Source organism: Gobio gobio (genome assembly GCF_949357685.1).
Source record: "Gobio gobio genome assembly, chromosome: 2".
NCBI lineage: Eukaryota > Metazoa > Chordata > Actinopteri > Cypriniformes > Gobionidae > Gobio > Gobio gobio.
Window position 1 is genome coordinate 23,234,597 of NC_137098.1, and position 12,816 is coordinate 23,247,412.

At 35.8% G+C, this 12,816-nt stretch overlaps 1 protein-coding gene across 2 annotated transcripts in view; it reads left to right on the plus strand.

Annotated features, from left to right (window-relative positions):
- The window catches only part of dennd4c (DENN/MADD domain containing 4C), a 159,541-nt gene that overhangs the window by 40,466 nt on the left and 106,259 nt on the right, over positions 1-12,816 (plus strand). The gene's annotated exons all lie outside the window — the stretch shown is intronic.

A 12,816-nucleotide genomic window follows, 5' to 3' on the forward strand; every position in this document is an offset into this window, starting at 1 on the left:
GGGTCCTAGAAATGTGGTCCCCTGCACGTCTCTCTCTCTGGGATGTGAGTTAGAGTTATTTGTCTGGCTCTTAGTATGCTGGATTAGATGTTTGGCAGTCACCTCTCTCCCATCCTTTAAGCAAAGTCTCATCTCCCTGCATTACTGAAGCTTTTCTCATGCTTCCCATGCAGAATTTTTAAATCACTTACACATTCTGCTTATTTTATTAGACAGAGCGTGTAGAACTCAGAGAGAAGTAGAAATAAAACAGAAACAAAAAATTTCCATGTCAGAGTAAAGCATATTTTCCTCCAGTGCAGTCAGGTTGGAACTGTTGCTATGGTAACAGTAAAAGGCCAACCTACTGTGTCAGACTGAATAGTGATAAGGATGCTGAGAGCTCCATGTTTAATTATTTTCCCACATTTTAACCTTTTACATTTGCAAGTGAATCACTCAATTATGCAACTACATTTCACACTAGGCAACTAAATACTTGTTGGCCAATATAGCTGTTATTAGCCATTGGCTAAAAATCAGTTCGATTTTACTCACAAGTGATTGAGTTTTAGGTTAAGAATAAGTTTAGCACAGATACATTTTCTGTTCGTGTCATGTCCTGTGACTGCATTAGACTGCACACTATGCTCTAACTTAGAGTTGGACAGGGAAAAAAGCTGCACAATTAATTGTTAAAAGATTGCGTTCTCGATCTCAATTCACACAATTTTATTACTAAACGATTCACCTATGTCTATTAAACCTTTGACAAGTACAATCACAGAGGAACATTCAAATCTGCAAATCAAGCTGTGTTTGCTGGCGTCCTATTCTTTTTTTCTGCCATTATCACTATCCTTTGCAACTTATTCTTATTCCTCACTCCTAAGTTACAATAGGCTGTAATATTAAACATTAAAATTCTCTCAACAAGATTTTATGTACCATTTCCAAAACGGATTGGCTCACCCTCAACCCCCGGATTATTTGGGGTTGGTGATTGGCACAAATATCGATTTCGATCTTGATTCAGTATCAATTAATATGTATATAGCCTACTGTATATATAAGGAAAAATAAGTTTGCCTTAGCACTATTTTAACAGTATTTTAAACTTTTCTTGGGTTAAATTATATCAGCTTGCATTCATTAATATTCACTTGTGTGTGCTTATACAAGTATCATTAAAAATATTAGGATGTAAGTTATTAACATTTTAAAATGTCACATTTAAAGAAATCTAGTGTTTGATCATATCTAAATATGTATTCAAATGCAAAACCTAAAAATAAGTAAGTGTTAATGATCTGCAATACTTTTTTGAGCAACTAGATTAAATACATGTATATTTATTAAAGAGCCATATAGGCACCTATAGTGGGTAATAGCATTACAAATGAAAATTATTATTTTTACAGCCACAAAATGACTCTAATTTGCCTCTTTGCATTGGAATTCTCTATTTTAACCTTAATTAATACACTAATTGTAATATAAATAAGAAAATGTATTAATAAATATATTAATTCATTAAATGGTCATTAATGGACCATAATTATTGCACAAATAGTAGGCCTATTTATTACCAAAAGATCTCCTCAAAATATTCAATAAATATTATTAAACTAAAATATAGAACATTTATTTAATTGAAAAATAGTTAAGGTGTATGGTCACATTTGACCATCAATGAGTGAGGGTGACCAATTAGTAAGGAATAGCCTACCTGAGGGCTAAATACAAGAATAACATTAACATTAATGTTAACAATGTTGATCTCCATCACTCTCCATAATAAAATTATACTGTAGGAAATATGGTTGACGTAACAATCAATGCACACTATACTGTACTGTTTACCAAAAATTGCTGCAAATACCTGTATAGTGAAACTGTCTATCCATTCAAATGCATTGACAGCGTGGGTTTGAACCACGTGACCGTGCGTGCCGCCGGGAGATGAGAGCATGTCGCAACTCTGTTTTTCAACGCCTTTGACTTTAAACTCTTATGCCACGTTAGCGCCAAAACGCTATTTATTGTTTGAATTTCGTATTAAAACTTTAAAAATGTTTCAAAGCTTAGACTTTTTCATATCAAGAGCAGGTTTGGCCATTTGAGAGCGAGAGACGTGCATGAGTGACAGAGAGACGGAGGGAGAGCAGGGAAAGGAAGTGCATCTGAACGAATACGCTGCGTGTTTTAAACATGGTTTTAAATAGCGTAAAAAAAGAAAGAAGAATAACAACACATAATATGTGGCTGCCACTGTTGATTCTGTGGCGCACCGCCACAAATTAGTCTATGTGTGGGAAACACTGAGCTTCATACCTGACTGAGAGAGCAAAAAAATGCTCTTCTTATTTAGTTGAAATTGTACTTATCTAGTAAATGCATCTTGATTTAAGAATGTTTAAATATTTAGACTAGAAACAAGACAAAAATTACTAAAAGCATTTTTTTAAAAACATTTTTGTACTATTTTTTTGTGTTTTTGAAAGTAATCTCATGCTAAAAAAATTTAATAATATTAAGATACAATTTATACAAAACGAAATTCACTTTAAAGAAAGCAATTATCTTTCTACAAAACAAAACAAAAAATCACTTTCTACAAAACAAAACTCTAGAATAATTTCTGAAAAACTTTAATATTAAATTTAAAAAATACCATTAGGCTATAATATTTAAACATCAATATGAAGAAAAATATGTTTGACTGGTACTATATTTTAAAGCATCTGAGCAGACATTTGGAAAGCTTTATTGATGTGACACTAGGCTCTTTTACAATAAACACGTTATAATCTGTCCAAAACAAGCCAAATAAATCTTGTCTATACAGTCTTGCGTGTATGGCATTTAATGTTGCAACAGGATTCATATTTAACCCTTGTATGGTGTTCAGGTCTGTTGGACCCGTTTTCATTTTTTATCAAAAGAAAAATGATACGATTAATAATTTTTTCAAACTGAGACTCGTTGGCCTTGGCTCATTTTCTGTGAGGAATATATATCAGAACACATTTTCAATGAGCACACACTGTACACATTTATATTACACACAGGATGTTCGGGTCCACTGGACCCGGGGCTAATAAAAGTGTGGAAATTGTAGGTCCTGTGTACCTTTACTCTGTCCTCCTCCTGTCAGGGCCTGCTGTTAGTGTGTGTATGTTGATGTATAAGGTTTATGAGGACACAAATGTGTATAATGACATGGGTATTACAACGCAAACATGGTTTATGGCGACATCTGTGTCCTCATACTAAAACAGAAAACTTTTGGCATTTTTTGAATTTCAAAAAACACCATTTAGTATGTGATTGGTAGGTTTAGGGGTAGGGTTAGTGTAGGGGGATAGATTATACAGTTTGTACATTATAAAAAAAATTATGCCTATGGAGAGTAACCATGCACCACATATCCGAGTGTGTGTGTGTGTGTGTGTGTGTGTGTGTGTGTGTGTGTGTGTGTGTGTGTGTGTGTGTGTGTGTGTGTGTGTGTGTGTGTGTGTGTGTGTGTGTGTGTGTGTGTGTGTGTGTGTGTGTGTGTGTGTGTGTGTGTGTGTGTGTGTGTGTGTGTGTGTGTGTGTGTGTGTGTGTGTGTGTGTGTGTGTGTGTGTGTCTGTGTGTGTCTGTGCGTGTGAGAGAGAGATTGTGTGTAAGTGTGAGAGAGTGCAAGAGTGAGTTTTGTTTCTACCCCTGCCGTTCCCACACAAGGTTGCAATTCTTAAATGTGATCTAACAAAGGTAAAGAGAAAATAGTAACCATAAATGCTGTTTATATTGCTTTTAATTGGGATGAAGTAAACATCTGTTGAGTATTTTAACATAACATTTTTGATTGTGTTGAATTAAAAACCCAAAAATGCAGCGGGTCCACCAGACCCACGAACACTGGCTGAATAACAAAAATATGAACACCACACAAGGGTTAAACTGTCTTTTTGTATTTAATATTCACAGATGCTAAAAGAATAAACTGACCTTACAATCAGCGGAGTAATCCTTTCTGAGTGTGCTGAGTGTGCTGTGCTCTTAGAAATGAACAGCTTTTTATGAGGAGAATAAATCCAGGATTATTACTCAACGTTTCTCAAAACGATGTAGCTGAAGTAACGTTACAACGCTTCACTAGATGTGTTTGTATGAGTTGATGTGTGGGCGTTGAAGCGGAGATTGTCAGTATTTGAATCTCAATAGAGCACATGCTCTGTGGGCGTGGTCACATTAGCAGATAATGAAGTGGCTCGCGGGTGACTGACATCTATCACTTTTCAAACAGATTACATAAACACAGAATATTTGTTTTCAATTTGGTTTACATTGTTTAAAACCTGACATTTCAGCGTTTCTTTAGACATATGTCTCATGTTTGTGAGACAAGTATTCACTAAGCTAGAGTTCCTTTTCTGAAGACTATCTTAGGGCCCTATGAAATCCGTTTTATTTTTTCCCAAATTCTGTTTTATTTTTTCCCAAATTCCGTTTTTTCCATTTTTAATTTTTGCTAATTCTTTTTTTTTTTTTTTTTTTGGGAATTCAGTTTTTTTACCCTTAACTGTTATTTTAGTCATAACACTGCACTCTAAGTACTTTACGTCACAACAAAATATTAGTGCTGTGAATTGATAATTTAAAAAAAATTAATTAATTGCATTTTTTCTGTAGTTAATCATGATTAATTGCAATTAAAAACATTGGAGATTTTAATATTTTGAAATTGTAATAATTTCAGTTACTCTCCAAATTAATGAAGAAACAATTTAAAAACAGTATATTTTAAATTTGTGTTGTAATGGCATCTTTTTATGAACGAAGGCCAGTATCACTGATACTAATGTCTATATGAAACATTGATGACGTTACATCTCAGTATAACTGAAAGCTAACAACTTTTAACTTAAAACAATCTTTACATAAACCCATTATAATAAATGTTATATTTACCTGTCAGACATAGTCTACACAGAAATTGAATAAAGTTATCAACACCTTTCTTAACAGCATAAATAATAAGTGAAATATAGATTAATCATCATTAAAGCTACAATCTTATCTGTTCCCGTTGTTCTTTGAACATTAATGACAGACATTATCAGTGCTACTGTCACTTTAATATCTACCTCTGCCGAACATGATGCGGATCAGACGCGCTGTCCTGCGCATGTCATTTTCTCTCAAGTTCATTTAAGACATTATTTTCCATAAAGTACATTAAAGTGCATTAAAAACGAGGCAAAATACAGCAAGCACTCCCCGCGAGGGAACTGCTCGGCTCGGTACTGAGGGCTTAGCGTTGAGTTTCTTAACTTTTTCACCGATGAAAGCAGAGCCGTGGTGAGCCGCTTCGCCATACTTTCATTGTTTTGAAGGGGGAGCTGAAATGACGGGAGGGGTTGTTTCGCCCAGATTTGCTTCCCCCGGTCTGCATTTTCCCCAGACATACGTTCTTCTCCCACACAAAACAGCATTTCATTCCAAATATGTAAAATTCCGGGAAATTCAGCGTTAACAATAGATTCCGCGTTAATATGTCAATTCCGCGATTCCGTCCGCGATTCCGTGATCGCAGAAATGATAGGGCCCTACTATCTGAATGAATGTCTTTGACAGAGAGGCTGCAGATCGCGCATCATGTTTGTTTTCTTTATTTTGCAAAAAGCAAAACATTTTGTTTTTATTGTGACGGTACACAAAAGAAAATAGAAACTTAACAGATTATAATGATGTATAACACTTGCCTGAATGATAAAAAACGACAGAGTTATTTGAGTCTCTTGGGCACTGATAAGAAAAAAAGAGAGCCGATTGCGCCGGCACGACCGCCGACTCGAAGGGTTAATGACAACATTTTTGATGGTACACTTGCCACGACCAGCAAATCTTTTCCAGGCCTGCTTCCACAATATCTATTCTGCACAATTAATCTCTTATTTACATCCTGTTTACAGAGGATTCTCGAGCAACTCAGCCCTTAACAAAAACTCCACTCACCTTTTCGAGTGGTGGCCATTGCGTTCAAGAGATCAACAGATATGTCTATGATTGGCTACATTTCTCAACGCTGCAAAAACCTTTGATGCTCTCCAGAGCGCAAATACAAATACGATGGCCAGATCTCTTAAAAAAAAAATACCGGTATAGATTTTGAATGAAAACAACATGAGCTAATAATAATAATAATAATAATAATATGCATTCTTTAATAGGGAGCCAATGCAGTGTTGACAGGGCCAATTTTGGTCCCATTTTTAAAACAACCTGTTTTTTTCAAAATTTTGTAGTATGGAATTTAGGGGTGCTAGAAAATATTGTTACACGTGAATATCACAATATTATTTTTGTCGATACTGTATCGATTCTCAAAAACACTGTATCGATATTTATACAGGGAGTGCAGAATTATTAGGCACGTTGATTTTCTGATCATATTTTTTTTCCAGGCACATTTGACCAATTCCAAACCACAGTAATCCTAATAACTACAATTGATTTAGTATTTAATAATGTATAAGTGATATATAATTGTTCATGAAGGCTGGAAATGAAAATCACCTTATATTAAGGTGTGCAGAATTATTAGGCATGTTTTCTTTTACAGATAAATTGAGCCAAAAAAGAGATTTAACTCAGTAAAAAAGTATTAAATGCCCATGAGAAGGATGCAATACTTATGCAATACTAGACATTGCAGTTAAGGCATGACCATTGGACAGTGAAATGCTCGTTGGGTCAGCAGGATCTGACAAAAACAGGTGGTGAAGAAAAGACACCTGTTAACTGCAAAAGAATTAAGAACAATTTAACTAAATTGGCTTTTGGCTAATGAAAACAAGTCCGCAATCTGAAATTAACAGGACATTGAATTGGAAATTAAAGGCTGAAAGGTGAAATTAAAGGCAATAACTGCATATTCTGCAATCCAAACAAAGATGTTACTTAAATCAGCATTTGTTTTTAAATTCAGTGTAAAGAAAAAAAGTCTTTACCAGTGAAATTAAATAAAACCGAAGTATATAATTGTTCCAAAATGTTAAATCAAATAATGTTTAGTGCAACGAAAAAAAACTAAGATGCTACAGCAGGTGCTTTTTAAATCAAATTAAGTCAATGTAATTAAGGTAAAATAAAAGGTAACACTTTAGAATAATGGTCATTAGTTAACATTAGTTAATGTATTAACTAACATGAACTAACCATGAGCAGTACATTTGTTACTGTATTTGTTCATCTTTGTTAACGTTAGTTAATATAAATCCAGCTGTTCATGGTTTGTTCATGTTAGTTCACAGTGCATTAACTAATGTTAACGAGATTTTAATAATGCATTAGTAAATGTAGAAATTAACATTAACAAAATTGATAAACGCTTTATAAGTGCAGTTCATTATTAGTTAATGTTAACTAATTTAGTTAACCAATATTAACTAATGACCATTATTCTAAAGTGTTACCAAATAAAAATGATCATCCTATAGCAGGGTTTTTCCTGGGTCAAAAATGGTCTTCGGTGGTGTCTGACAGACATGGTCATCCACACACACAGTAAAGTCCTCTACCTACGTGATCTGTGAGCGCAATACTGACAATACATGTAAAATAAATGCAAAGAAACTTTTGTAATTTTTGCTTATCTTATTTTGACATCTGATATTATGTATGATCTCTACCTTGATGTTTGCTTCTTTTGATCCTCATTTTTTACACTATTTAATGATAATTGTTTTGGTATAATCATATCAATATTAAAAAGTAGCATACAAAATTAATAAATAGCCTAATTTTCTACCATATACAATTTAGTAAAATTATCAGCTAGCTAACAACTTTGTTCTGGTCTCACCTAACTCCAGTCTACACTAAATTATATTTCACTACACATTGTCAACATAAATAAGCTGAATGACTGTGGATGATTAAACTAATTCTTACTATCCACTCTTGCTGAATTGGGTAAGCACACTTGTGTTCTCATTTCAGAGGAGTTCTGAGTAAATTAATAAACTGGTTCGTTAGTTCAAGTGTTGGACGGATCAGTTGTTCTAACCAGTCGTTAAAATGATTCGGTTCAAATGAGTCATTGGTTCGCGAATCGGACATTAGCAGACACGTTGTGTGTGCAGATGAAGCGGAGCTGAACAAACGCTCACTATCTGCACTTGTGCAGGGCGCGGAGAGGTAGGCTCGCGCAGGAAAGCGGCTCTTCCTCAGTTCTCCAGGTTCCGTTTGTAACACACAAGTGACATGTTCGCGAATAATTGCAATATAGGCGTATGTGCACGCGGGCGCACTTCCGGATAAATCGGCAGAAAAATACAAAGAAAACCGGCCGGTTGCCGATCGCGCGCTAGAAGCAAAAACCGGCCGGTTCCGGTTTTTGGCCGGTCAACCGGTGCATCCCTATCAATCACTGTATGATGAATGAATCTCTTGCATACATCGCACATTTTGATCGCAGATTTCAGTGAGAACGCGCTCTGAAGAAAACTCCAGCTAATCTGAACGCCTCTGATTATTAGAAACGTGTGGTTGGTTATAATGCGCAACGCGATAATAGATGGCTTTTCAGAAGACTATAATAAGTTCAACCACCAAAGTGGCTTGTGTGAGTGGTAGTAATACCAGACGTAGTTTTGGTATTGAGGTCAAAGTCCACTTGCCTTGTGTTCGCAGATGTTAAGTGTTTCCCCCCTTTTCCAGCGACTCTCTTCTGGCATGTTCTGCAGACAGGGTGACCATCTTCGATTAAGTTTCCCTCAGGACTTTTGTAAAAGCCAAAATATGACCACACCTCAGATTTGGTCCTTTTAGAAGGCTGAACAATCCCCGAGTGCTGTCACTGCCTTCTGCCATTTCTTCTCATTCAAAAACAGCGTTGCGCACACCTGACTGACGCTGACAGGATTTGCCGCGAGTTTTCAAACTCGTGATAATCACGCACGGTTTTAATGATAATTAATTTTTTAACGATATTACTAACCATCAGTACATTTTATCGTGGTTTATCGTGAAACCGGTAATCGTTCCATCCCTGCTAGTCATCCATTGTTGATAAGGGTGCACTGAAATAAAAAAACCCAGCCGAAAACGTAAACCGAAAATGAATGTCACCCGCCCCTCCCATCCGTGCGCAAGCACTTAGGTTTCACTCACGGTCTAGCTGTTATCATGCGACGTTCTGCCTATCAAAGATTAATCATGTCAGCGGTATGAGAACAAATAGAGACGTATCCAGCTGAACTACCCATTGCCAGAAGCGACAATCCCCTTGACTACTGGCGCGCGAACGAAGGCCGCTTTCCATTGCTTGCGCGGATTGCACGCAGGCATTTATCTGCCCCAAGCAGTGTTGCCAAGTCCGCGGTTTTCCCGCGGGATGTTTTTCCATGTCCGCGGGTTGAAGCGACCCCAATTATGTGATATTTAGACCCAGGAATGCAAATTTAAGCAGGCAACCCTGCCAAAAAAACACATATTTTACCCCCCAAATGCCATTTTTCCCGGAGAATGGTGACAGACAGTGAGAGACTATTCAGTGCAGCATCTCATGTTCTTAATGAGAACCATTCTGGGATTTTGTGTGCAGTTATTCAGATAATTGTGGATCTTTTTTTGCACAACTGTTAAAAAACTATTTTATTTGATGGAACATTAAATATAAATAATAATACCAAATAATATTATTCTTCAAGTTTTTTGTTAAAAATATTTTCGGTTTTGTTATGTAACCTAATACAAGTTTGATTATTCTATTGATTTGTGATTTTTTTTATTTTTTATTTCAGATCCATTAAATTCAAGCAATGTATATATACGTTTTTAAAAGAAGCCATTTTCGGCTTCAGTTTCGGTTTTCGGCCAAGTGCATCCTAAATTTTCGGTTTCGGCCCAGAATTTTCATTTCGGTGCATCACTAATTGTTGACATTGTCAGTAATGTCAACTAATTGTTTCAGCCCTATTGGCAGTAGAGCGTAGCATTGGCAAACCATGATTTAATTTGGAGACACAATACATTGCTTGCCATCTTGTAGTTTTGTACTACTAGTGGGGAGAACAAGTATTTGATACACTGCCGATTTTGCAGGTTTTCCTACTTACAAAGCATGTAGAGGTTTGTAATTTTTATCATAGGTACAATGCTTCAACTGTGAGAGACGGAATCTAAAACAAAAATCAAGAAAATCACATTGTATGATTTTAAATAATTAATTTGCATTTTATTGCATGACATTTGATCACCTACCAACCAGTAAGAATTCCCGGCTCTCACAGACCTGTTAGTTTTTCTTTAAGAAGCCCTCCTGTTCTCCACTCATTACCTGTATTAACTGCACCTGTTTGAACTCTTTACCTGTATAAAAGACACCTGTCCACTAGGGCTGGGACGGTATGGATTTTTTCTTACCGCGGTTGAAAAGCAAGAAATTCCTGCGGTTCAGCGGTAAACCGCTTTAAATGGCTCCCGCTCGACTTTCGTGCACAGCCGCACACGCACACCCCAGCGCAGGCATTGAACATAATAAGGAACATGTTTATTTTACATTTATTTTTTCACGTTTAGAACAGGAAGAATTAGAACAGAAATGGAATGATATCTGGAAAAAAAAAGTGCTGGCAAAACGAAATATAGACTAGGCTATGGTTTACATCCCAGCCTTCATATTTTTTCCTGAGAGAGCAGATCAGATCACGACTGAGAGATTTGATGATGGAACAGCATAAACAAAGACAAACAAACATTTTTATTTATCTGTATTGATCAGTAATATATATTTATTTGTTTATTTATTTCCCATATTTTTACTTTCCGATAACAGTCGTCATCATTAAACAATCACTTAAACTATAACGACTTTTGCGCACACCCGCCCATATAATATAGCCTAATATTTTATTTATATTTATAGTATTTATATTTTTATATTACATATTTTAAAATATTCAGGCTATTAATTTACATTTACAATTTACACCTCGTGACACCTTTTGTCTCAGTGGTTAATGAAGACTATAACGAAGGCTCAAGGCTATTTAATTTAACAAAGTGTAGTCACTCGCTGCTCACACTACCTTGATTGTATATTATGCTACTTTTATTATTTATTTTTATTTTTTATATTTTATAACATTTACATATTTATATTATTTTACATATCTCGTGTGGTGTGCGCTTTTGTCTCAGTGGTTCAAGGCTATTTAACGAAGACTTTTTAGGCTAATTTAACAAGGCTATTTAGGCTAATGATTGTATATCACATACATATATATTATTTATATTTATGTTATTTATATTACATAAATAATTATATATATATATATATATATATATAATTATTTATGTTATTTATATTACATAAATAATTTTTACATATTATATTATTATATTATATTAGGCCTATTTTTACATATTTATATTAATTTATATATAGGCTATATGCCTATCTCGTGTGCGCTTTTGTCTCAGTGGTGCCATTTAACGAAGGCTATTTAATTTTACAAAGTGTCGCTGCTCACACTACCGTGATTGTATAGCCTATTACTTATTATTTATATTTATATTTCATATTTTTACATATTCATATTAATTTATATATCTCGTGTGCGCTTTTGTCTCAGTGGTTCAAATATTTAACGAAGGCTATTTAATTTAGCCAAGTGTCGCACACTACTGTGCTTGTAAGCCTGCCAGATGGATATCTTTTTTGATAGCCTTTTAATGAAATTGGAATTTCAGAATCGCATAGCCACTTATATTTAATTGCCTACAATAGATTATTTATTGATTATATTGAATGAAATTTCGCATGCCCAGCTTGTAGTCAATCTTTCCCAAACAGAGTTGGAAGAGAGTAAAAACTTACCAGTACTAAGGAGTGCTGAGGCAGGTCCAGCTCAGTTTGTTCTTTCTGAAGCCGTTTTTTTTTTTTTTTGCCAGCTATGGGAGAAATCGGTCAGCGTTCGACACAAACCCATGGCCCGGACGGTGCGTTCTTTTTCTGCTTTCATGACTTCTATCTACATACCCGCTATTGTCGGCTGCGCAACCATGTGAGAGAATTGTGTTAAGCACGTGCAATTAAAAACTGAGGTCCTGCTTATGCGCCTGTATTTTATGCTTTAGTAAAATTAAATTCAAATTATAGGCTAAAAGACATTACACAGGTACAAATGGAATGTTATAATGGAACATTGCGCTCCCCAACTCGCGAAAGGTCGGATTTGCTACATCTTTTATGTTTTGTTTAGAAAAACTTGAATCCATATAAGACACACATGTCATTAGACACAATCCATGTCATTAGAATCAATGAATCCATGGAATTAGACACAACGTGCACACATGGGCAGGCCAATGTTTTTTTTGTTTTTTTGCGGTGATGGCGGTGACGATATCAGACCCGCGGTAGGCGTCACGTGACCGCGGTATTGCGGTAATGCGGTAACCATCCCAGCCCTACTGTCCACACACTCAATCAAACAAACAGACTCCAACCTCTCCACAATGACCAGAGAGCTGTGTAAGGACATCAGGGATAAAATTGTAGACCTGCACAAGGCTGGGAAAATACAGGAAGATAGGCAAGCTGCTTGGTGAGAAGGCAACAACTGTTGGCGCAATTATTAGAAAATGGAATATTTGAAGTTCAAGATGACGGTCAATCTCCCTCAGTATGGGGCACCATGCAAGATCTCACCTCGAGGGGCATCAATGATCATTAGGAAGGTGAGGGATCAGCCCAGAACTACACGGCAGAACCTGGTCAATGACCTGAAGAGAGCTGGGACCGCAGTCTCAAAGAAAACCATTAGTAACACACTACGCCGT